General features: G+C 43.9%; 2 protein-coding genes across 2 annotated transcripts in view; one reads left to right on the plus strand and one right to left on the minus strand.

The window, feature by feature from the left end:
* LOC308397253 (protein NLRC3-like) overlaps positions 1-395 on the plus strand; it is a 30,876-nt gene extending 30,481 nt beyond the window's left edge. The window contains exon 7 of the mRNA XM_080883073.1: positions 1-395. This exon is cut by the window's left edge and continues 1,216 nt beyond it. The gene's annotated coding sequence lies outside the window, so the exon portion shown is untranslated.
* Positions 1-19,519, minus strand: part of LOC308399066 (uncharacterized protein) — a 262,268-nt gene that overhangs the window by 96,417 nt on the left and 146,332 nt on the right. The gene's annotated exons all lie outside the window — the stretch shown is intronic.

Raw genomic sequence — 19,519 nt, forward strand, 5'->3', positions numbered from 1 at the left:
CAAAGAGCTGCAAACATGGTCGACGCCTCATTAGAAGAATCATCTGGACATTTGTGAGGAACTCTAACCAAGAAAGCAACGTCACACAGATCCAACAGACAGTTTCCATGACTGCAAGTGTTGAGTGGAAAAATGCTACATTGCATTATTGCATCCTCTCACCACAGGAGGCGCTGTTGGCACCACTGATTGCTGATCAGCTGTTCTCTGATGATCTGATTGATACTGTGAATAACGGGACTCACTGAACTCTGTGACACAGTGAAGATTACAGAGTTTAACTTCACCCTTTAAGACTGACCACAGAACCAAGTCCGCCAGAGCTTTTGTTATATTTTTACATGCTGTGGAGCCATTTGTGGGAGCATTTCAAGTTGCTATACATCAATACAACTGTTATAGCCCTAATTTTAATAATATGTATGCATTAAGTCCATAGTAACTACATAAACTGCAAAAAAAACCTCTGCTCATCCGTCTCTGTGTGTATCAGGATACATTTGGTTCATAATACACAGAAAAATCAGAGTTATTACCTGTAATAAATGTGAAAGATTCCTGCAGTGATAACCAGGCAGGACTGAAACACATCCAAGCTGTCACCACGGTAACAGCACCGTCCATCCACAGGTGAGGGGAGGAGCAAAAAGAGGGACTTTGACCATTTTATACTAAAAACACTCAACTAATGTTTCTAATATGAAACAAATAAGCCCACATTAATGTGAGCGTTTATTAAATAATAATAATGATGATTTCCTCCTGATCTCATTTCCACAGCAGAGAAAACTGTGGTGTATATTGAGGTGGAGGGTGTGGTCTGTGGCTCAGGTGTAGAGTGAGGGTGGGGTGCACCACAGCAGCATGCTGGGACTGCTGAGGGTGGAGGAGGGAGTGATGATGACATCAGAGCTGCAGCACAGAGACCAGTGAACACACAGTCTGTTCATCTTTGCATAGATACAATATACAGCACAATATTGAATGACAGACACGCTGTGGGAGCTTCCACAGATACACTGACGTCAGCATCCAGAGTCCTCCTGCTGCTCCCCCCTCAGAGCCCCGTGATCAGCACCAACACATTCAGTTAGATGACAGAGTCCAGCTGCAGCTAGAATCAGCTCCCCTCTGTGAACAACAGCACAGCGTCAGTGTTTCACACTCAGTGAAAGGAGGAAACAGCAGAAGAACACCATGTGTGCTACGTTTCCCAGGACACACTACAAACTGCACAAATACAGAGCAGCACGTGGAAGGACCTGGAGCTGCATTTACAGAGCTGCAGACAGCGTGATGTCCTGTATGGACAGGTGGAAGGAACCAAGTCCTCAGCTGGAACACTCGTGTTTGTCCACAGACAGGAAACACAGCAGGAAACTTCCTCACAGAAGTGCAGCTCATGGATAACACACTTCCTGTCAGTCAGAATGAGGCTGCAGCCAAACACAGAAAGGTGTTTTTGTCCAGATGAGCCCAGAGAAGAAACACGAGTGTTCACAGACATCAGAAGCTCAGAGAGGTGAAACATGAGGTTGGAGTCCTCGTCAGCATCCAGAAGAGCTGCTGTGAAACCCTGAGTACTCATGACAGACTCTGATGGCACAAACACATCATGATTCAAACAGAAAGACAAACATGGAGCTCCTGATCCTCCTGCATGAGAACAAGCTGACATGAGCGCTGTGTCTGAGAGTGTCTCCCTGTCACAGTGACAATAACACAGCTGCTGCTCACAGTCATTAAACTGACCTGAGGTCAGCTGTGCTCCTTACATATGAACCATGTGACCTCACATCAGTGCTGTGGATGACTGTAGTCATAGAAGAGTAGAGCTGTAGCAGGTGGTGTGAGGAGGAGGTGGTGTATTGTAGTTAACGCAGTACTGAAACACTCCAGCAGAGGGCGCTGTTAAGTCCTTATTGTAACACAGTTACTGTGTGCAGTTAGACTTCATACATAATCTGCACTTATTTCCATCAGACATGCTGTCAGTAAATGATTGGTTTCTATTGATTCTACTTCCTGTTGACTCGTTTGATGACAGTGAAACAATCACAGCTGATTGTGTGATGATGTAAACTGTCACTGTTACATTCAGTGTGTGTGACATAATGTTAGTGCAGGCTGATAACAGCCTGGTTCTGTTAGAAACACATGAACGTGTCCATAGATCAGTGTGTGTTTAACATGAGAGCTTCAGCCCTGCTGATGTGTTAAATAAAGACATGCAGGAAAACTGATGAGACTCTGAAATAACTCTTTATATTTATAATGTAACTCTGCATCAAAAGAACAACAAAGGATCCCAGACAGGTTTCTGTGAACAAAGACCATTCTGATGTTTCTGTGTTTCTAACACTTTGACATTATTAGTAAACAGACTGCAGTGAGCAGCATTTATAAAGAGCTTCTATATAAAGATATGACAGCTGTTTGACAAGTTTATCACTCTGTGTTTGGACCTGATCAGTCCAGCTGTTTACTTGAAACATGTTCATTTACCTGTTCTGTTATATTCATGTTCTTGTCTCTGTTGAAAACACATTTTAATGTCCCTCAGATTTTTCTCCCAGATGAATAAATATAAAAATGACACAAACTGACTGCAGCTACTTTTTGTCCTTTCTGTCAAAAACCTTCATGTGACTCATGAGAGACACGTTTCAGCTGTTTGTGACAGATCAGAGGCCAACAAGTCATTTATAACACTTTCCATCATTGTTTAAAGTTCTCAGTGTTTCTGTGTTGCTGCGTATAGGATCTCCCAGCATCATCACTGTGCTGTCCAATCATTGTGTGCGAGGTTACCCTTATAGTGCGATGTGTGTTTGCACAAAGAGAAGCATGTGTGTCAAATATAAATAAGCACAGAACAGAAACAGCTGCTCGTTTCTTCTGTTTAGAGTCAAGTTAGTGTTTTGTGTCTTTGTTTGAGGCCTGATGTCGAGCAGAGGTGTGTGTAACTGCACTGCTCTGTTATATGTGTGAAGTGTGTGCTTCTCTTCAGCATCATCTTTGTCACTGCTGATTCCTTTGTGTCATCATGTGTTGAGAAGAGAGAACAGTTATAACGGAGGAGCAAAAGGAAGCCCTGAAATCTGCATCAACAAGGAAGTGTTGGCTCACCAGTGATCCCAGCAGAGCCACTGGTTTGGCTCCAGTTGTTCTAGATTCAATGATGTTGTTGCTACAGATACATGTTAACATCTTTATTGAATTTTATATGAAGCAGAAATGGTGTCATCAGGAGAAGAAGAGGAGAACAAGTCCGGCGAGGAGGCAGCAGCTCTTAAAGATGAAACAGCAGCTCAGCCCTGAGCTCAGAGAGCTGCACATGAAAAAGCTCCTCAAGCAGATCCTGTCAGAGGTTTGTCATCAACAGGAGGAACTGTTCACATCATAGGATGAAGATGCTGTCAGCTGGATGAAGAAGGTTATTTAATGCAAACGTTCACACTGAAGTCAAATTGTTGTCGTGTTGAACAGATTCATGTACTGATCGTCTCCAGAATGTTAGAAGAGCTTCAATGAATCATTAGAAACAACTTACAGCTGCACAGCTGTGTCAAACACATCTGTGTGTCATTGTGGGATTGTTGTGTTTCTACATGTGACACACGTCTAAAACATGCACACAATCTGAACACAAACAGGGACTCATGTGTTCCCACAGCCAGATGCTGAGAGCCATTTCCTTGTAGTCCTGTGTCTACATACATGAACCATTAGATGTTATTGGAATGATTGTCAGCTCTGATAGTTTCATGTGTGTTTAGCTGGACGCTGTTTGATCCTCGACATGTTTAAAGGTGTCCAGTCCTGAGACACTGGGGCTGGAAACAGCTGTGATGTCATTGGACTGTCACACAGACAGAAGTGCATGAAGTGAGCAGCCGAGGAGCCGCTGATGTTTTGGATTCAACAGCATTTGAAAGGTCGACACAGACACATTTGCACACAGAAAGCTGAATCTGTCATATGCCACAGTGAACTCACTGTTCAGTGTTTTTCAGGAAGCTTCTTAACTGCCTCTGCTGCCAAACAAGCAGCTGATGTCCTTGAGAAGAAGCTGAAGAAGTCTTCAACAACAAATACAGGAAGTGGACTTTCAAATACTAGATTCACTTTAGACTCACAGAGAAATGACTCAACCAGCTGTGTTTGACTATATGAAAGGTCAGTGTGTGTCTGCACACAGACTGTTGTGTTGGACTGTTATTCAGTTGTCTGCTGAATGTTTTCAAATGTCTGCATCTCAGCTGTGATGAGGCTGGGGGTCATGGGAGGCCACCGTAGCAGCCTCTTCAACATCATGACATCATCATAAATGCTGCTGGACTGTCTGATGGGCTGACGGTGAAAAAGCCGTCGGGAAGGAAACAGAAGACATTTCAGAGGCTGCAGCAGATTTCTTTGATTCGGGGCCTTTTTCAGCTTTATTGGACAGAGCAGTGAAGATAAGTGACTGCAAAGCAGAGAGAAAGGGGGCGTGGCCCGGGTCAAAGCCAGGCCAGCTGCTCTCCACCTCGTGGTCACCTGCTCATCCTAGTGAGCTCCACCAGCAGCCCTTTCACACACTTTACACTGTCAAACACTGTGTGTGGACCTCAGCTAACAACAGGCTACATTTAAGTCTGGACTACATGCTTTTATATTGTTTTTATTCCATCAGCAGCTCAACATCATGAGCAGCTTTGACATAAAGACATCAAACTCAAGCTGACTTTAAACTACTTTTACTACAGGGGCTCAAAAACAACAACATCTTTATTATATATCAGGACACAAAGTCATTTCATCTCAAAGGGAAACAGCTTTATTTGGAATAACCAGCACTATCAACTGGTTTGGGATCTCCACCAGTTTCATGTCTTTGCAGCTTCTCCAACAAAGTTCCTGTAAAATCAGCATGTTTGTCTTTATTGGTTTGATAGTGATTGATTATTCAGTCCCAATCTGCTGTCATCTAAAGAACAAAATGATGTTTCTATGAGTCACAAAGCTCCAGATGTTGTCGGCTTCACAAAGAAAACAAAGAACTTAAACACAAAGTGTTTGGAGCCAAAATGTTCCCAAGCTGCTCTTTTTGAAATGGCAGAGGTACAGTGGTGTCTAACAGCACACTGTGGAAGGCAAACATGTTATTGTTGGATGAAACTTCATGAATCCTTTGTAGATTTGAGCTGTTGGAGCCTTTCTTTTCTCTTCAGGTGTACAGATGCTGAGGAGGCAGGTGAAGCAGGTGGAGCTGTTGTGATGCTGCAGAGGGTGTGTCTTAGTAACTCTGTGAGGCAGAACTGGATCCAACATTGTGGATGTGTTGATGTTGGAGCCATTAAGAGTCTCTGGCCACACTGTAGGATTTCCCTTTGATCCACTGTGGGGGCATTTTGGAGTCTGTCAGTGAAACTCTTCATGTTTGTGTTTGACTCCAGTTTATAGAAACAGAGAAATGTGTCATGCTTTTGTTCGGCCTCCACAAATACACACATTTGTTCATTGGTTGGACTTTTTGGAAGGAGACACATTGAAAACCATGTTAATAAGATCTTGTTGTTTCCTGTGGATCCGACACAGAGAGTGGACTTCAGACAGAAAGCGTGGAAGAGATTTTAGAGGCCGTGTGTGGCAACAGGAAGTTTCTGTGTGTTTGCTGATCTTACATGTGGAAAACAACACGTGATGTTTGTGAAGTTCTACAATGATCATTGTTCTCACAGCATTTTGAGTGGGAACAGTTCAAACTGGGAGTAGTGGGAGTTATTTACTGATTGAAACAAGCTGAATGTTTCTGTGACGATGAAGATCAGCAGCTCAGCTGATCAATGAACTGACATCTATCAGTCGTTTCATGAGATGAAGTCATCAGCAGACATTTGTTCTGACTGTGTGATGAATGTCAGAACGTCAGGGCTCTGCTTTAGTCACTGCTTGATGATCATTGGCTCATTGTTGAATCCAGGGCCCTGTCTGACCTCTGACCTTTGCTGCAGGTCTTCTGTGTTATCTCCACTTTCATATCTGATCTTCTGCTGTATCGTCCAAAATAAACATCTGGATCATTTCCAACACTTCAGCAGATCTTTAGTTTGGGCAGTGCAGCACAGAATAACACATATTGTACTATACTGCCCACTTCCTGATCTTATTGGATCTGTGTGTGAGGTTGGTGAAGGAAACACATGTTTACTGAGTGAGTCGCTGCCATTAGGAACTAGTTTTTATATCACAGCCTGGAAATCACACAGGACCATTTCTGCAAGTGAAAAGTCGTCATTGGAGGAAAATCATTGTGTAGTTTGTGCGACTGAAGAATTGTCCCAACTACATGTGCTGCTGACCCTTGACCTTTTCTTTAGGTGCACAGAGGAGTCTGTGGGAACATCCAGAACTGAGGCATCTTGTGTACAAACGTGTTCAGACCAGATGTCAAATGATGTCAGATGTCATCCGTGAATGGATGCAACTGTGGATCGTTCCAATAAAATGAGGCAGTTTTGTAAGTATAAGCCCACTACAACCCATCATCAACATTTTAAATTACATTATACATCTTCACTGATATAAAGCAACCATCTGGCTGCTGCAACCATCCCAAAAGCTCCCAGTGGACGGGTGTCGCCAGGGGCGGAGGCTCCTGCTGCCATTCAGATCCCAAACGTTAGCCCAGCCGGACAATCAACAGGATTGGTTACGGAGGATCTTGGGCTCGCCCTTCGCCTGAAAGAGGTGGAGCTTGCGACTAAGTCCAAAGAAGTTGAGCTTATGCATCTCCGCATAAGGGCTATGGAGCTGGATCCTTCCCGGCAGCGCAATGTTACCTCTACCCCAGTGAGTAAAGTTGTGAGTAAATCTTCTGATTCACTCTCCTCTGACCAATTTGATGCTAGCAGGCAAATTGCTTTAGTGCCACCTTTCAGAGAAAGTGAGGTTGACTCTTACTTTAATGCCTTTGAACGCATCGCAACCACTTTGAAATGGCCCAAGGATGTGTGGAGTTTGTTGCTGCAGTGTAAATTGGTGGGGAAAGCACAGGAAGTGTGTGCGAGCTTGTCTATTGATGACAGCCTGGATTATGAAATTGTGAAATCCACTATTTTAAGGGCTTATGAGCTAGTTCCAGAGGCATATCGCCAGAAGTTTCGGTCATGTGAAAAATCTGCCAACCAAACACATGTAGAGTTTGCCAGGGAGAAGACTCTCTTGTTTGATAAATGGTTAGCTGCAAGTAAAGTGAAGGACTTTGCTCAGCTAAGAGAGTTGGTCCTGCTGGAGGAATTCAAAACGTGTCTTCCAGAAAATGTTGTTGTATATATCAATGAGCAAAAGGTGGATTCGTTGTCTAAAGCTGCTGTTCTCGCAGATGAGTTTGTGTTGACCCATCGCGTTACGTTTCCAGCTGTGCGCCATGATTGTGCGCCATTGTCTAAACCTGCGAGGAGTTTGAGGGTTTCTCCTAAGCGTCAAACGCGCCCTGATCAGGTCCCCATGACTGTCCGAGAATGCTTTTATTGCCATGATACTGGCCATCTCATTGCCAGTTGTCCGTCGCTCCGTCGCAAAGAGCAAACTCACACATGGAAAAAGCCAAAAAGCATTGGTTTTGTTCAATCGGTTGCTACTCCTAATCCCGTCAGTGATGAACCAGGAAATGACAGTCTTGACAGCAGTTACCGACCATTCATTTCACAAGGGTTCGCCTCACTGACTGGAATAGAGGAGGATCGCGTGCCGATTGTAATTTTGCGCGACACTGGGGCTGCCCAGTCTCTCATTTTGGAAAGCGCGTTGCCTTTCTCAAGTAACTCGTTTTGTGGTGCTGATGCTCTCGTGTGGGGAGTGAAAATGAGTGTGTTACGAGCTCCGCTGCACAGAGTCTTCCTACAGTCGCCTCTCGTTTCGGGCCCGGTAACAGTTGGGGTGCGCGCTCGCTTGCCCGTGCAGGGGGTTACTATGATTCTGGGGAATGATCTAGCCAATGGGAAAGTTTTCCCAGGTCAGCGGAAAACCCAACCAGGTTATTCCTCCTGCTCCATTGCATCCAATCCCAGCCTTGGGCGAACCATTTGAGCACATAATCATCGATTGTGTAGGTCCGCTTCCAAAAACCAAGTCAGGACGTCAGTACCTCTTGACTTTAATGTGCGCCGCCACACGCTTCCCCGAGGCTATTCCGTTACGCACTATCAAAGTCAAAGCCATTGTCAGAGCATTAGTAAACTTTTTCTCCCTTTTCGGTTTGCCTAAATCAGTTCAAACAGACCAAGGGTCTAACTTCATGTCCAAGATATTCGCTCAGGTCTTAAAATCGCTATCCATCAAGCATCAAAAATCCAGTGCATATCACCCCGAATCACAGGGTGCGCTTGAGCGTTTCCACCAGACTTTAAAAGCCATGATGAGGAAGTTCTGCCTCGAGTCAGGAAGAGAGTGGGACGAAGGTCTGCCACTTCTCCTTCTAGCGGTGAGGGAGAGTGTGCAGGAGTCCACGGGTTTCAGTCCCGCAGAGCTGGTGTTTGGACACACAGTGCGTGGTCCCCTGCGGCTGCTTAAAGAGAGATATCTGTCCGACACAGCTACCCCCGAGCAGAACGTATTAGATTACGTAAGTTGTTTTAGGGAGCGTCTGCATAAAGCATGCGAAATTGCACGCGAGGCTCTTTCCGCGTCTCAGGAAAAAATGAAAAGGAAATTCGACAAAAAGTCCGTGCAGAGGAAATTTGAAGTGGGTGACAAAGTGTTGACTCTCCTACCCGTTCCTGGATCCTCTCTCCAGGCAAAGTTCTGTGGGCCCTATACTGTCCAAGAGAAACTGAGTGACACAGATTATGTTATAGGTACCCCAGACCGTAGGAGAAAGCGTCGTGTGTGTCATGTTAATCTGATGAAGCCTTATTTTGTTCGTGATGCAGGTGTAAACTCCTCCTCATCCCCCGCTGCGCTGTCTGCCGTGTCGGTAGTTGTGCCAGCATCCCCGTCTCAGTATAGCCCAGAAAGTGATGGCTTAGCTTTCGTTTGTGCTGAGGGTTGCTCCCGACTCAGAAACTCTGAAGTATTGGATAAGTTGAATTCCCACCTAAAACATTTAGATGAGGCTGCCCAGGCCGATGTGTGTTCTCTGATCAATACTTACCCATCTCTGTTTGCTGACACTCCGTCTCGCACTACTGTCCTCGACCATGACATAGATGTAGGTGACCACCCTCCGATCAAACAACACGCTCATCGTGTGAACCCTACCAAACGTGCACTTTTTCAGCAAGAAGTTTCCTACTTGCTGGAAAATGGTCTTGCTGTCCCTAGTTCGAGTGCCTGGAGTTCCCCATGCCTTCTTGTGCCGAAGGAAGACAAAACTCCACGTTTTTGTAGTGATTTTCGAAAAGTGAACAGTGTGACCAAACCCGACTCCTACCCTCTTCCCCGCATGGAAGATTGTGTTGACAGGGTTGGCTCCGCAAAGTTTGTCACCAAACTGGACTTATTAAAGGGTTATTGGCAAGTTCCCCTCACTCCGCGTGCATCTGAAATTTCTGCTTTTGTCACTCCGGACCACTTCCTCCAATACACCGTCATGCCTTTTGGCCTTCGAAATGCCCCTGCCACATTCCAACGCCTTATGCACATTGTCTTAGGTGGTGTCACAAACTGTGAAGTGTACTTAGACGACATTGTAGCCTATTCAGAGACTTGGTCAGATCACCTTGGAACACTCACGGAGATTTTTGAAAGATTACAGGAGGCATCCCTTACCCTAAATCTTGCCAAATGTGACTTTGGTAAGGCCACTGTGACTTATCTAGGGAAGCAGGTGGGTCAGGGACAGGTGCGCCCCCTGCTGGCTAAAGTCCAGGCTATCCTAGATTTCCCTGTGCCTCGCACTAGACGTGAGCTTCGCCGGTTCCTTGGTATGGCCGGCTATTATCGTGGCTTCTGTAAGAATTTTGCAGATGTAGTTGCACCTCTCACCAGTCTCACAAGTGTGTCAAAACCATTTGTATGGTCCCCCACATGCCAGAATGCTTTTGAGTCTGCCAAAGCTCTCCTCTGCAGCACACCAGTACTTGCCGCTCCTGTTTTCACACATCCGTTTAAACTTGAGGTGGATGCCAGCGCCAACGGTGCAGGTGCGGTACTGTTGCAGGAGGATAGGCAGGGTGTTGATCACCCAATTGGTTACTTTTCGAAAAAATTCAACTCCCACCAACAGAAATACAGCACCATTGAAAAAGAAGCTCTCTCCCTATTGCTTGCTCTACAGCATTTCGAGGTCTATGTCGGTTCCAGTTCAGCACCTGTCATTGTTTACACAGACCACAACCCCCTCGTGTTTTTGACCCGAATGCGAAATTCTAACCAAAGGCTCATGAGATGGTCCCTCTTAGTACAAGATTTCAATCTGGAGATCCATCACAAAAAAGGGACAGAGAATGTACTGGCAGATGCGCTGTCACGTGGTTTCCGGAACCCCTAAGCGCCAAACATCTTTAGGGGAGATGTTTGGTCTTGGGAAGGGGGGTGTTATGGCCCTGTCCATAATCTGTTTTGGTGGCTGTTGTTGTCTGTGCCTTTAAGTCTTTGCAGGTCCCGGAGTGGATGAGCTGACGGCTGCTGATTGGTCCCCTGGCCATGTGATCTTCATTCAAATCCCTCACCAGCAGTTGTCCCGGGGCAGCCACTGACAGCAGCAGCAGACCTGACCCTGGCCTCCAAAACCTGAGACTTTTGTGCCTGTGACTTTGTGCGACTTTTTTGGAGTTTTGTATATAGTGTGTACATTAGTTTTCATTGTAAATAGCCTTGTAAATAGCACTGCAACAGAAGGGGTGAGCTGCCTTATTGTTTTTCCTTGCACTGTTTTCTCCTGTTTATTTCAGTTAGGGAGTTAGGTGTAGCGCTTGTCTTTTGTTTGATGTTTGATTTCACATAGGGTTTTAGATAGCACCTCCTCCTGACTTAGCTTGTTTTGTTTGTTATTTTGGCCTTTGTTCACCCTGGAGCTTCATTTTTGCAGTGTAGATAATAAAACACGATTCACTAAGGAATTGGTTTCCCTTTGTGTATGGTTTTGGGGACCAGGGCGGGGCAGTCTTTTCAAACTTATGTTGCGTTCCTGTACCCCTAGACTGGGGCGTAACATAAAGTGGGGGCTCGTCCTTTTTTTTTTCTTTTGCCATTCTTTTTGCTCATTGTGTTTTGTGGGTTGTCTGCGGTTTTTGGTTGGCAGTTTTCTTGTAGTGTTGGGGGTGGTCTAGTCACGATGACTTTTGATGTGGATGATTTTGCACTACAACCCACCGTGGATAAGTTGGATCGATGCACAAAGGCGGATTTGTTGTTGGTGGCAGATTTGTTTAATGTTAGTGTGCCTTTACATGCTAAAAAGACAGAAATTAAGCAGTGCCTGACAGCTCAGCTGGTGGATAAGGGGGTTTTTGCGGAGTCGAAACCTCGGCCGGTTGAGGCGACTGGAGGTTTGGTGGTGGATGCGGGAGCAGAAGCTGCTGCAACCATCCCAAAAGCTCCCAGTGGACGGGTGTCGCCAGGGGCGGAGGCTCCTGCTGCCATTCAGATCCCAAACGTTAGCCCAGCCGGACAATCAACAGGATTGGTTACGGAGGATCTTGGGCTCGCCCTTCGCCTGAAAGAGGTGGAGCTTGCGACTAAGTCCAAAGAAGTTGAGCTTATGCATCTCCGCATAAGGGCTATGGAGCTGGATCCTTCCCGGCAGCGCAATGTTACCTCTACCCCAGTGAGTAAAGTTGTGAGTAAATCTTCTGATTCACTCTCCTCTGACCAATTTGATGCTAGCAGGCAAATTGCTTTAGTGCCACCTTTCAGAGAAAGTGAGGTTGACTCTTACTTTAATGCCTTTGAACGCATCGCAACCACTTTGAAATGGCCCAAGGATGTGTGGAGTTTGTTGCTGCAGTGTAAATTGGTGGGGAAAGCACAGGAAGTGTGTGCGAGCTTGTCTATTGATGACAGCCTGGATTATGAAATTGTGAAATCCACTATTTTAAGGGCTTATGAGCTAGTTCCAGAGGCATATCGCCAGAAGTTTCGGTCATGTGAAAAATCTGCCAACCAAACACATGTAGAGTTTGCCAGGGAGAAGACTCTCTTGTTTGATAAATGGTTAGCTGCAAGTAAAGTGAAGGACTTTGCTCAGCTAAGAGAGTTGGTCCTGCTGGAGGAATTCAAAACGTGTCTTCCAGAAAATGTTGTTGTATATATCAATGAGCAAAAGGTGGATTCGTTGTCTAAAGCTGCTGTTCTCGCAGATGAGTTTGTGTTGACCCATCGCGTTACGTTTCCAGCTGTGCGCCATGATTGTGCGCCATTGTCTAAACCTGCGAGGAGTTTGAGGGTTTCTCCTAAGCGTCAAACGCGCCCTGATCAGGTCCCCATGACTGTCCGAGAATGCTTTTATTGCCATGATACTGGCCATCTCATTGCCAGTTGTCCGTCGCTCCGTCGCAAAGAGCAAACTCACACATGGAAAAAGCCAAAAAGCATTGGTTTTGTTCAATCGGTTGCTACTCCTAATCCCGTCAGTGATGAACCAGGAAATGACAGTCTTGACAGCAGTTACCGACCATTCATTTCACAAGGGTTCGCCTCACTGACTGGAATAGAGGAGGATCGCGTGCCGATTGTAATTTTGCGCGACACTGGGGCTGCCCAGTCTCTCATTTTGGAAAGCGCGTTGTCATCGTACAGCAACTGATTCCCTGTCCGTCTGGAACAAAGCATTTACATTAAAAAAGACATTTACAGAAAATACAAACACCAACAACACATCTCATCATCACATGATATTTTATTATTTATTATATTATATATTTTTATTGTACCATCAACATCAACAAATACCAGCATATTTTCTTTGAGATTGAGTAGAGTGGACCTTTCCCTTGGTTCACTTCCTGCTCGCAGCATCAGCTGACCTCTGACTTCCTGGTTAAGGTCTCTCAGCGTTGACTGGAATATCAAATCGGACTCACACCATGTTCTTGTAATGTGGTCATGTCTGTCAGCTGTTTGAAGAGCATCTCTGGCCTAAACACAATAGGAAGAACAACAACACGGCAAAAAAAAACAACACATTTCCATATTAGATGAAGGGCACGGTAACTGGAAATGGTAACATTCATCTGATGCTGCTTTGGATTTATCTTCTGTTTTAGACCAACTTTGATCACTTCGAGCCATCTTAAGTCCGTTTGTTCTAACTTCTCACTAACATCTCGTATGATTTCAGATCCCTGCTGTTCCCCAGCTGCCCTGTAGGTTTGTGCTTTGACCTCCAGAGGGCGACAAATCAGCACAGACAGAGAGCTCCATTCAAACTTTGCTGCCATCAGGAATAATTCTTCAAATATAATCATCAGTGTTTGAGCAGTTATGATATCAGGGACAATCTAGACATGTGTGACAATACTGAACATGTCACATGACACACCTCAAACATCATGTGATCCACTCTCAGTCTGCACTTTCATTCATGACTTCAACAGGTTGAAATGAGCTTTGAAGAAACATTCAGTGAAATAAATCTTTCATGGATTCATGTGAGCAGCAGATGAACTTTACAAAGAATCAGTGGATTTATCTTCTGTTTTAGATCAACTTTGATCACTTCGAGCCATCTTAAGTCCGTTTGTTCTTCTCACTCACTAACGTCTCGTATGATTTCAGATCCCTGCTGTTCCCCAGCTGCCCTGTAGGTGGCCTCAGTGTGTCTCACACCATTTACAGATGATTACAGGTCGTTTACAGTTCAAACAGGTCCAACATAAGAAATATGCAGAAAATATCCTGCTATAACAGTTTGGGTCAAAGTGCAGATGTTCCAGATGTTCTGAGTCTGTCTGTGTTTCATGTTAACATGTAGATGTTGGACCAAAGTGAAGCTTTTTGATGTGACAGCAGGAATGTGAAGTGTAACTCTGAGCTGTAGGAAATGAAACTAAACGGACTTTTTCTCCTTTATTTATAGGAAAGTGTAGGAGAGCAACAGATGAACAAGCGTTACTGTAACAGGAAACATCAGAGGACCTTTATGTTCATCATCATCACTGTTTCCTTGTTCTGTCACAAACACACACTTCCTGCTCTCTCTCTGATGGATCTGATTGGCTGTTTCATTCACAGGAGGTCAGGGCGTCACACAAACAGCTTTAACTGCACAACGACACACTTTAAATCATCTACAGACAAACCTGTGTGTTTGATTTATGAAGAAATAATAAAGACGTGTGTACAGCTGTCCATGAAGCAGCTTCTCACACAAACTCTGACACTTCAGCCACTTTAATTCCTGCAAAGCTGCGTAATAAAGAGCTGTGACTGCTATGAGCTGCTGATGATGACTGCATGAAGCTCTCAGCTGAAGCTTCTTTCATTTATTTTAATGTTAATGTCGCCTTTTTAAGTCTGTGTGAGGATTTTAATGACACACATTAAAGGAGCTTCTTTGATTAAAACCAAATTCATGTTGATTTTCAGCCTGAAATGATAAAAACTTTAATAATTCTGTTTATAATCATCAACCTGGAGACTAATGAAAAGTATAATAGTGAAAAAAAAAGCCTTTATTATTTGAGTAATGCCTGAATCTGCTCAGAGACGGAAACAACACAGAGGTGTTGATGACAGTTTGACATTAACTGAATTAAAAACAAAGTGCTCTTATTGTGAAAATCTGCCTCCTACTTCTTTAAATCATTTTATGTATTTTTTAACCTCACAGTGAAACATTGAGGCATTAATCTGACACAGTTTGATCAGCAGCTGTGTTTTCACTGACGTTTCACTTTGATTTGTTCAGGCTGAGCAGAGAGGATCGGTTCTCTGTGTGCGCACTGCTGAGAAACACAAGCTCATTTCTGCTGTTTCATGAAAAGTGTTATGGAGGAACAAGAAGTTCAGCCTCTAAACTCTCAGCGTGAGGACTGAGTGAAGAGTTTCAGAGCAGAGAGTTTTGGCTCACAGCTTTTAGCGTCTACACAAAGAGACGATTACGCACTTGATCTGAGAACATCTCCACCTCCTACAAACAAACTCTCCTACGAGCAGCTGTCACAACCACAACAGGCAGAAGACTGGATCCTGCTGCAGGTTAATGATTGATCTAAAGGCAGCTGACCTTTGAGCAGGAACTTGTGAGTCTTTTATTGTGTTTAATGCTCACAGTGCTGAAGCCTGCAGACACACCCACATCATATTATTTGTTCTCAGGGTTGTTCGGCGTGGTGGAGTGGGAACAGAAACTTTCTGCAGGTTAATTATTGATCAAACTAAAGTCATATTAAGGAGCTACTGGCACGGAGTCAGAGCAGAGCTCAGAAATCTGAAATATATCAAAGTATATTAAAGTTAGAGTTTAGAGAACACTGTTTGGTTAGCTGCCTCAAAGGCAGATGACTCTCAATATCACAAGATCAGGTGAAATTTCAGACCAAGGGAAAATCACTGGGATTATCTGTGAAGAGGCAGAAAAGCATAGACCTAGTCTACCTTATAGACATTTTGAAAAGGTAAGAGTGAATCTGTCTTCATTCATCTACATGGAAACATAAAACCAAAAAACAAACCAATACAACAAAATCACACCCAGTAGGGCTGGGCGATATAAACAATAAACGACAGAATCGATTAAATTTGGTCAACGATAGAGATTTTGACTATACCGCTCTATCGCGACAGCGCATGTGATGATGTCATCAAACTGCACCTGTTTTGGTCGAAAGCATCGCAGCGGTTAAAACCATTATCCTCTGCAATTATGCTGGGTGACAGTCACAGCAAAGAGATGAAGCACTTTTGAAACGCGGGGAAAGCCAAAAACTGCGCTTCCTCCACTTCCGTAACATTGATTCAATAATGTTGAATTCTCTGCAGCTGCTCTATTCCCATGTTGTGGCAGTATATTAATAACTAGCCTAGTGTTGTGGATGAATGATCTCAGTTGTTCTCGTGACTGAAGTTTGGCCCGTGTACAGCATCCTGCTATGCGACTGCATTTGTCCCTGACCACCAGAATCACTCACGTTAACTTTTATCGAGTGGAAAAAGAGTTGGGGTTCATCCTCCAGCTTCACTGTGCTAATGTTATGCTAACATAGCTGTGTCGCTAGCAATCACGTAGCACAACATTATATACCAGCTAGCCCAACTTCAGTAACCCTGCAAACGCCACTGCTGTTTAGTTTTCTGTCTTCATTTATGTTGGAAGTGATAGCAGAGCTGTACGTTTGAATTAGTTTCAAAAATCTCAGTCAGAACATGGTATGAAATGTTTAGGTGTAAACTAGCGAGCTAACTTCCTGTTAACTTCTAACTCCGTTAAATTTAATAAATTCTGTTTTCATGGATATTAAACTTAATTGTTACATCTGCTAAAGCAGCAACGCTGATGATTTTATTAAAGATGAAAGAATTTAGACCGTTTTTAACTCTCAGTGTTCGTTTGACTTTGGGACCTGAAGCTGTCGGAGTTTTGGACCCAGATTACTCCGTGAAGCTCCTCACTACGGCAGCCGTAATGCTCTGACGATCCATCAAGCAGTGCGGCTTACCAAAGTTGTGCTAAAACATTTTTAACAGATTTCTGCAGCCAAAATCGGTTCGAGGTCACGAAGCACAACCAGAATTCATACATAAGGCACACTCTTGATTTTTGAGAAAATTAAAGGATTGTAAGTCTGCCTTATAGTGTGGAAAATACGTGATACAGAAGAAAAGAATATATCGCGATATATATCGTTACCGCACATGCTTCAAATTATACCGCGATATGGATTTTAGGCCATATTGCCCAGCCCTAACTCCCAATTTATTTACAACATTTGAAACATACAGTGTAGCTCCGTCAAAACACTCCAAGGCCAAGTGAAAGTGCTGAGAGGGAAAAAAATCATGATTAATGATTTATTTAAACTCATAACTGGGTGCAGCAGCTGAGCTTTGACCTGTGAGCTGCAGCTTAAGCTTCTTTTATGGTTCAGTGTTTAATGTGTAAACTGTTTATCACTGCAGAGACGCCTACAGGCTATCTACTGTTCAAAAGTGAATTGTTATATACAGTGTGGCAGCTGACCTTTGACCTGTGAGCTTCAGCCTCTTTGCTGGTGTGAAGTGTTTAATGTGACGCAGTCTGCAGACACAGACGACTGCTGACGGAGAAGAAGCAGAGGATTTTCTCTGTTTCTACACAGACCTGGTCCAGACAGCAGAGAGCTGCAGAGTGAAGACGTTCATTGGAAGAAGCTGAGTAAGTTCAACGTCCTCTTTGAATCCTGGATCAGGAAGTGAATATTTGGTGTTTAAATAAGGTTTCTGTCTTTGACTCAGTCTGCTGTCACTTTTTAGAGAGAAAAGGAGATTTTAGATTAACTGGTGTTCCTGCTGCTCCAGCATTAAAGCACAGTATAGGTGACTGCGCTGATGCCTGTTTATAATTTCACCAAAGCTAATAAACTGTTGGCTAAATTTTCTTGTTTTCAGATGTAAACAGAGGTGAGAGGAGCAGATAATAAGGATTAAATATTATGCTGAATAACTAAATTCTGCTAGTCTGTGACGTAACTCCCAGCAGCATCGCCTCATTTCTTTGACCTTTAACATGAGTTAGCTTAGCTAGCAGAGCAGCTATCTCTGCTGTCTGTCATGTGACCGAGTCAAGTGTGTGTAGTAGACTTGTTAGCATAGCTAGCAGGCTGACAGAGGCTAGCAAACTGTGTGAACACTTTGTAAGAGGTGAGCAGTAAAGAGAAGGATAAGGAGCTCCTCCAAATGCTGATAATGCACTTAACCTGAATTTTCTGCTTGTTACATTATATGTGATGTTCAGTCAAAAACAATTACTTAAATTAACATTATTATTAGTATTATTATTATTCATAACATGGCTCCCTACTGTAGTGGTTTGAACAACTGATCTGTGGTTATTGTGTCCCTGCAAATTCAACAATGCGCCTCAATGCAAAGCATCAAATAAACATTTTTATTATCAAGTCATTCGACCTACTGGTTGAATCACCGTAGCTCTGACAGTGAAGCACACTCATTTTTATTGGTAGTCACCTTGTGAGCAATGTTCCCTCTAAGCTGCGCACGTGCGCAATTCAACCTGCCAACACGGACGATGATGCAGTTCTACACCGCAATCATCGAGTCCATCCTCACCTCCTCCATCACCGTGTGGTACGCTGGAGCCACTATCAGGGACAAACAGAGACTGCAGCGTGTTGTGCGCTCTGCTGAGAAGGTGATTGGCTGCAGACTCCCATCTCTGCAGGACCTGTACACCTCCAGGACACTGCGGCGTGCAGCTCGGATCTCAGCTGACCCTTCTCACCCTGGACACAGTCTGTTTGACCTGCTCCCCTCAGGCAGGAGGCTCCGGTCCATTCGCACCAGAACCTCTCGCCATAAGAACAGTTTCTTCCCCTCTGCTGTTGGACACATGAACAATAACCGTATGACTGTCCCCGCCACTAACACATGACCCTACGCTGTGTCACTGCATCATTCATTCCATGTTTGGCACTGATCACCACCTGCACTCATGTATATATCTTTCTACGCAGCACTCTTAATTCTTATTCTCATGTATATATCTCATGTATATCTCATGCACATATCTTTCTACGTAGCACTTTTAATTCTTATTCCTACTTTTATTTTTTTCATGTCTATTTAAGCGCAATTTATGACAGTTTGTTTGCACTGAAGCACCGCAGCAATTTCCTAATGTTGTAAACCTGCTCAACATTTGGCAATAAACCCCTTTCTGATTCTGATTCTGAATTGCGCACTGTTGGCACGGTCTCTGCGCAGAGAAAATCTGTGTTGCGCACACAAAAAGAATTCTAACCTGAATTGAAATTAAAGTAAACCAATCAAAACATGGCATTTAGTTGTTAAGAAACGGAGTGACGGCGTGTTTGAGATGTGAGAGATTTGAGGCGTTTAGAGCAAATCTTGTGTAGTTAGTGTGTAGTTAGTGTGTAGTTAGTGTGTAGTTAGTGTGTAGTGTAGTCAATAGTGTTGTTGTGTGTGTCAGAACAATGAGGCGACTGCTGAGTGTTACAGGTGTTACAGCAGTGACACATCTGCTGCTGTCAGGCCTGCAGGTATCAGGCTGTTGTTCTCCTTCATCTCATAGAGGACAGGAATTATTTTTTGGAGCGGCACAAATAATTTGTGTGGCATCAGATTTGATGCAGAACAGCTGATTGTTCTGTAAATAGTTTGAAATGTTTATTTTAAAAAAACACCTTGGCTGCATTTTTAGGTAAACAGCTGCAAAAAACTTTGTTTGCATAACTCAGTTACTTTTTTGAAGAAGTAACTATATAATTAACTGCCCAACTGTCAGGGGTTTTGACATTTATTTTCACAAGTAAGAGAAAATAAGACGCTTGCAGACCAAATCAGAGAGTTTTAAGACATGCGCATGGGTGTGTGCCTCTCAGCAAAATCACACACACAGAATGCATGTCTTGTTCCT

Source organism: Rhamphochromis sp. 'chilingali' (assembly GCF_963969265.1).
Source record: "Rhamphochromis sp. 'chilingali' genome assembly, chromosome: 1".
NCBI classification, from domain to species: Eukaryota; Metazoa; Chordata; class Actinopteri; order Cichliformes; family Cichlidae; genus Rhamphochromis; species Rhamphochromis sp. 'chilingali'.